Raw genomic sequence first — 7738 nt, forward strand, 5'->3', positions numbered from 1 at the left:
ATTGGATATTGTGATTTATCATTGATGCCTTTAGTTGTTGATAGAGAATTGTTGTGATTATTATGATTATCATTTGATGCTTTTTAGTTGTTTGTGGAAAACTGATGTGATTATTGTGGCTTATCTTTTGATGCTTCCCAATCGCTTGTATAGGGCTAAGGTGATTTTGTGATTTGTGATTTCATGAGCCTAGGGTAGGTCATCTATGTGTAGTGTTGGGAAGTGGTGTACAATGGGGGATGGGGGCCCTAAGAGGCTCTGGGGATAATTTATTGTAAGTTTCTTTTAATAAGTGATAACATTATACTAAATATTGACTTAAATGAACCTAATAAGATTAATTGTATGTTCTCACCCATGCCTCAAGTGGAGTACAGACTAGGATAGGAGTTGAGAGGATTCTTTGTTATGACCTTGCATTCCATAGTATGCCTCATCAGTATCAGAGGACATTAGTGGCCGTAAGATCACTAGGGACTCTGAATTCCTAAGGGATTTCTCAGGTAACTTCCAACATGAATTGTGCAATGACACTGTCTTGCTTACATAGTAGATCCCTAGATGTCTTGTGTGCCTCTGGGTCTAGATGTCAATCTATGTGTTGGAACCTTTGAGTTAGTATACTTTTAGGATTTCTTAGATTTAGAGAGTTCTTGTGTTATGTGATTTGATATCCTATTTGGGACTTGAAACTATTTCCTCAGCATGGTGGGAGTGGGTCATTTAGGTTCCACATGATTGGGTGGTAGTGCTTTTTACTCTTACCATTGAGATCCATCCGTAGTCATTGTGGTTGGAGCTTCTTGGGATGCTTGTTTATCATGTTTAGGTGATGTTATTTACTGATGCATTTAATTATATTGATGAATATCATGTTATATTTCCTTATGATTATGCCGTAGTATGTTTAGTAGTGATGTCCCTATTACTATAGTATTGATGATCTATCTAGTGGCTTGGGATGTTATGCACAGGGGATGGCTAGGGCCCACAATGGTCTAATGATGCTATTGATAGTTGGGAGGAACTGTGCACTTCAAGTTGTGTTTTATGATGGATAGTTATATTTCATGTTAGATGTTTGTGTCTTTTATGATGGATGGATGTATCATTTATGTTATTGGTTTCATTTATTTTATTTTTACTTGTATTATGGATTTGAGGAGGATGTTGTGTTTATATTTCTTTATATGTATATTCTTTTAGACTTTCATACCCTTTGACATGTATAGTGGATGATTATGCATTTTGAATTAATTTTCCAAGAGGCATTCAAAACAAATGTATGTTATGGATTTTGGACATTCCATTATTCTTTCATATGGATGTGATAATTGTTAGAATTAGTATTCGTTAAATTTAAATGTAATTCAATGTCATGTGATCCTTAAGGAATGTAACCTGTTATGTATGTTTTTAGTTGATTGTATGTTATTGCTTCCACTACTATGTGTTTGATGTGTATGTTATACTTTCTTGTTTGAAAAAAAAAGATGTTGGAAAACTTAGTAAAACTTTAGGTCATTTATTTTGGGTCTCTTGGTAGGGCGTTACAATGTGATGCTAGTGGTACTACAATAGGAGCTACTATGAGCCAAGAAGGTAGACCTATATTCTATTTATGATCAAGAATTTTATGTTATAGTTCAAGCACTGAAGAAGTGGAGACACTATATTCTTCCTAAGGAGTTTATTTATTATATTGATCATCAAGCTTCACAATATTTGAATAGTCAAGAAAAATTGAACCAAAGGCATTTGAAGTGGATTGAGGTTTTGCAAATTTATACATTTATTTTAGAACACAAGAGTGGGAAGTCTAACAGAGTTGCAGATGCTCTTAGTAGAAGACACCATTTGCTAACATAAATGAAGATAGAGGTGGTTGGATTCAAGGAATCCAATACTTTGTATCTAGATGATCTTGATTTTGGTGAAGCATGGAAGGCTTGTACAAAACCTTTTACACTTGATAGGAAAAAGTGGTTAGATTTCATGATCCAAATTGGTATGTTATTCAAAGGAAGCTAGTTGTGCATTCCTAGAAGTTCAATGAGAGAGAATCTCATCAAAGAGAAGCATAGTGGAGGATTGGTTAAACATTTTAGCAAAGATAAAACCATTGCTTTGGTTGCTGAGAATTATTACTGGCCATAGTTGTAGGAAGATGTTAATAAATTTGTACAAAGTTGCAGAGTATGTCAGATGGCAAAATTAGTGAAGCAGAATATAGGGTTATATCAACCATTACCTGTACCAAAGAAGTTGTGGGAGGATGTTAGCATAGATTTTGTTATTGGATTACCATGAACACAATGCAAACATGATTCTATTTTTGTGGTAGTTGACAGGTTTTTAAAGATGGCACATTTTGTTCCTTCCAAGAAAACTAGTGATGTTATTCATGTGGTCGAGTTATTTTTTAGAGAAGTGGTGAGACTACATGGTCTGCTAAAGAGTATAATTTTAGATCAAGATACAAAATTTTTTGTGTATTTTTGGTATATATTATGGAAGAGGTTGAAGAAAAAATTGAAGTTTAGTCCATCACATCATCCATAGACTGATGTATAGATAGAAGTTGGGAATCATAGTTTGGGAAATTTGCTAAGATATTTGGTTGGAGACAAGCCAAAAGGATGGGATACGAGTTTACCATAGGCAAAATTTGCATATAATAAAATTTTCAATAGGAATACTAGTAAATCACCCTTCCAGTTTGTAAATGGGAGTAGTCCCAAAATTGCTTTTGAATTGAGGTACTTGGATAAAGAAGAGATAAGTAGTGTTGAAGTAGAAGGTTTTGCTGAACATTTGAAGAACATACATGAGGAGTCAAGGAAGCAAATCATAAAGATGAATACATAGTATAAGGCTAAGGCATATATGAAAAGGAAGTATAAGTTATTTTAGATTGGAGATGAAGTCATGGTTCATTTGAGAAAGTAGTTTTTTCCAATGGGTACATATAATAAGTTGAAGATGAAGAATTTTGGATCATGCAAGATAGTGAAAAGACATGATTTTGGAAATGCTTATGAAGTGGAGTTGCCTACTAAATTGAATATTTCACTAGTATTTAATAATTTAGATTTGATAGAGTATTATGAAGGAGGTGATGGAGATGAAGTTGCAGAAGTGAAGTAGAGTATTCCAACAGCTAGTTCAGCTACAAAGGAGATTGAGGAGATACTAGATAGTTGTATTGGAAAAAGTACCAAGAAAAAAACTTATGAGGAATATTTGGTCAAATGGAAAGGGATGCTAGTTGAGGATTCATCATGGCTAGCAAAGGAGGAGGTTAACTATCTTGGTTTTCCTTTGAACACCTAAGATGAGACAGGGTCACTTCTCAAATTATCTTGGGTGTCTGATGCAGGAGCATCTTGGGTGTAGGAGAAATCTTGCATCACACAAAAATATTTTCTTTTCAGTCTTTTCTATTTTAATAAGGACTAGTAGACAAGGTGGTTACTATTTATGGGAACTTGCTATTTTTAGTAAGTTTTTCATATGAGCTCAAAATGTTCTCATTTTCTACATGAAGGTTAATTTTAGAGTTGTAGGCCTACCATAAAAATACCATTGCTCTAGCTTAAGTATCAATGAAGTTATTGTGGATTCTTGGTGAGAAAATTTGTAGAAAAATCTTTAGGCTCACCAGTAGAGACCTTAGAGTGCTCAGATGAGGGTGAAAACTTATTGGAAGGTCACTTGTGCCATTCTAAGCCTATAGATCAAGAGCTAGCATTTTTGAAAAGTGGTTCTAATAGCCAATCAGAGCAATGATTCGAGAGTTATGGCCTTACGAAGTTGGGCTACCCAAAATATCTAAAATAATTGTCAAAGATGTATTTGCCCAACTCTATATGTATTGTTACTATCTTTTGGCCCTAGGCATTACAATTCATTTTCTAGAACCTTCCCAAGTGGCGTAAAATTGCCTATTTAAGAAAGGTCTGAACATTGTCTAGAACAACTCTAGGTGATAGTTCATAGATTGTCCTATAGATTATTGTAATGAAGGCACCCATGTGTGGTAGCATATTTTATTTGTGAATTCTATAATATTGTATTTGTGGCGTGAATAAGAAGTCCATACTTTGTTCTCACAATTGTTGTTGTTTCTTTTTTTCTGTTATGAGTTTATGGTTTTAAAGGAAGCACCCTTCATCACATACACAATGAAACTCAAGCGAAGGTTGTCTTTAAATACCATTTACTTCAAAAAAAATGTTAAACTCCTTTGAGGTAAATTCTCCACCTCTATCTGATCTTAAACACTTGATCTTTAATCCAAATTCATTTTCAAATCTATTCTTAAACACCGTAAACTTCTCAAATGCTTCAAATTTCTCTCAAAAAAATGTTACCCACATCATCCTAGTAAAATCATCAACAAAAATCAAAAAGTACCTTTCACAATAGAATGATCTTATTTTTGTAGGACCACTCAAGTCTATGTACACTATTTTAACTTTGCTAATGTTGTAAACTTCTTACCTTGAAAAGAACTTTTCTTCTTCTTCTCCATAACACAATCCTTGCATGCCATGTTTGTAGGCTTCATGATTTTAGGAAAATATTTAATAGTGAGCATACTTATCACCATAATATTATCAAAATTTATATGACAAAACCTTTTGTGTCATAACCAATAGTTATCAACTTTAGCAACCAAACATGTCATCTCTATAGGATTCAGCTAAAAAACATTACCTCTTGATCTTGTGTCAGTACCAATTATCTTACTACTTTTATCCTTGATAATACATGTCTTCTCTATAAACTAAAATTGATATCCCTTGTCAACTAATTGTCCAACACCCAAAAGATTATGTTCAAATCATCAAAAAAATAAATATCATCAATTTTACTTTTACCATCAAGAGTAATGGATCATATTCCCTTTATATGACAAGATACATTATTTACAACTCTAACAATTCCTCCATCACAACTGTTAAACTCAACAATTTTATTCATATCACCAATGATATGATGTGAACAAACATTGTGTATGATCCAATTAGATTTCTTCTTTTCAACTTGTGACACAATTTCCTTTTCTTCTTTAACTTCTTCCTTTCTAAGACTTTCTTCTTTAATTGTAACAAATTCTAGATCATCACTATCATTGTAATGCCCCACTAGGGAATTTGAAAGAAATTAAACTAAAGTTTCACTAAGTTTGTCAAAATTTTTGTAAAACAACTTCAATAGCTAATGTCTTCATGCATGATATTGTGGCATTTCATGGTATTCCCTAGAACATCATTTTGGATAGGGATCATGTATTCACATCTGTATTTTTTATATTGTTGTAGCATGATCTTGGAGTGTAGTTGAACTTCAACTCATCTTATCACCCAAAGACAAATGTTCAGATCGAGAGAGTGAATCAGGTTCTAGAGGATATGTTGACGATGTATGTGATGGATAGATAGATAGACTCTTTGGGAGGATTATCTATATCTAGTTGAATTTTCTGATAATAATGAATATCATAGTTCTATTGTGATGGTATTTTTTAGGATTTGTATGATTGTCCTTTGTTTGAATTAACAAGTGGAAAGATTTATTTCTAAGAGGGGGGGTGAATCAGAAGTAACTAACTTTAACCCTTCTAAATTCCTTTATCTAAAACCATTCACATGCATCTAATTTACCAAATAAACATGAAAGTAAAGACATGCATAAAAATAGACAAAACACAAATTTGGTAACCTAGAAACCCTCCAAAATGAGAAGGTAAAATTGAGGTGGGGATGACACCCACAAAATATCACTACAACAATGTGTAACTATTCAAGGTTACAATGTTTCACCACTTCCAATGGTATGTCCTATGAGAGCCATGTCTTGTTAAATACTTTACACTCTGTGAAAAGTGACCTAGTTAAATGATTTCACTACCCTACTAAAAGTAGGCCTAGTTAAAGGACTTTTGTACATTCACTTGGAATGCCACCCTATTAAAGGATTTACAAATGGCTGCTAGGCCAACCTAAGTCCATAGGATTTCCATATCTAATACAATTGCTAGAGTATTAGAACATGTTTGATCTGATAGCTTTGCAATCACTAGCTGAATTTTGACAAATAAATGACTACATGACTAAAATGTTTAGTCACATTACTAAACCTTTTAGTCACATGACTAAATATGATCAAATTCTACTAGTATTTTGTAATTCACAAGTATAAATGATTAAATAAATGACTAATTTGGTCATCAAGTAAAATCACAATGATAGAAAAATAAAAATGATGAAATAAATGACTAAGTAATTAGTAACTCAAAAAAGAATGACTAAATGAATGGTGATTAATCCTTTATACTATGTTTGATAATATCGTAGACTTATATATAGAAGTTATATTTTACTGGTAAAGATTGTTCACTAATAGGCTTATTGAATGAGAAAATCATGTACACTTGTCACATACCAAAAATCTACCTCTACGTGAATAAACAACATTTAGAAATAGAATCAGAAGGAATGGTTACCACCAAGGAAAGTTTTAGTCATGGTTTATTACTCAAAAGAATAAAATAAATTTATATGTCTTTTAGGTCTCATTAGAGGGTTGTGAAATTCATCAAGTGCTTTGTAATCATTATTATGGAAGTGCATTTTCATAGTTGTAGGGGGTGTAGTGTTTAAAAGTATTTTAAAAACTTTAGATGTTAGTGAATAGGGAGAAACTATATTGGGTTATCCCTATAGATAAACCAATTAATGTTTCTTGATAGGGTTGTTTGATGCACATACTCTGCTTTATTTCTTGATTCAGTAAATTATAACCCCTCTTTTATTGAATTCCTCTATAGTACTAGTATATATGTATTTAATTATAATTGTTGTGCTATGATTGATTCTTTTCACATAGTGCACTTTTGAACAAGTACATTTAAATAATACTTATAATTTTCCTTTAGAAATAGTGTGTAACTTTAAGTAAAATATCTCTTATTTATCAATGTTAAGAAATAAGTTTGTACTATTCATTTTAAAATTAATTAGTAAAATATATTTGGATTGTAGAGAAAAATCCATTTAATTTAAAAATGAATAGTACAAAATTATTTCTAAACATTGACAACTAGATATATTTCTATGTCAAGTCAAAAAAACATTTAAAAAATAAAATTATAAGTGTCTTTTAAATGTATATGCGCAAAGAGTTTTCTTCTTCTTCATAAATTCATTATAATTAAATTCAGATGTTGTATAAAGTCAAAGTGTGATTTAATTTGAATATGATTAATTGTATTGTAGAATAAAACAATTAATTGATATATAAATTATATTAATTTATTTAATATCATTTAATATGAAATGAAATAAATAATCAATATAATGTAAAATATTTCCAATATAATAAGAACCAAAATTTCTATAAATTTCTATGATTTTACTTTATATTATATAATACTATATATTATAAATTATACGACCAACACATTCTTACCCAAAAAATTGTAGTTAGGGCTATCACATTCAATTTCCAAATACCTAATAAAGGTTGTAGTAATAAGACATTAACTGTGTATAGAATTAATGGGAGCAAGTTTCAACTCCATTGGTTCACATTAACCAACATACTTGTAGCCAGTACCAAAATGTGATCTTCCAAACAAGGTATCAAGATTTTTGTCAGGTATTGTTGTTGTGAGTGCCCTTACAGACATTAAAGAGAAGAAGGCTAGAAGCAGATATAGAGAATTCAAATA

The sequence above is a fragment of the Cupressus sempervirens genome, chromosome 2 (genome assembly GCF_028749045.1).
Source record: "Cupressus sempervirens isolate cs-2001-9-10 chromosome 2, ASM2874904v1, whole genome shotgun sequence".
NCBI classification, from domain to species: domain Eukaryota; kingdom Viridiplantae; phylum Streptophyta; class Pinopsida; order Cupressales; family Cupressaceae; genus Cupressus; species Cupressus sempervirens.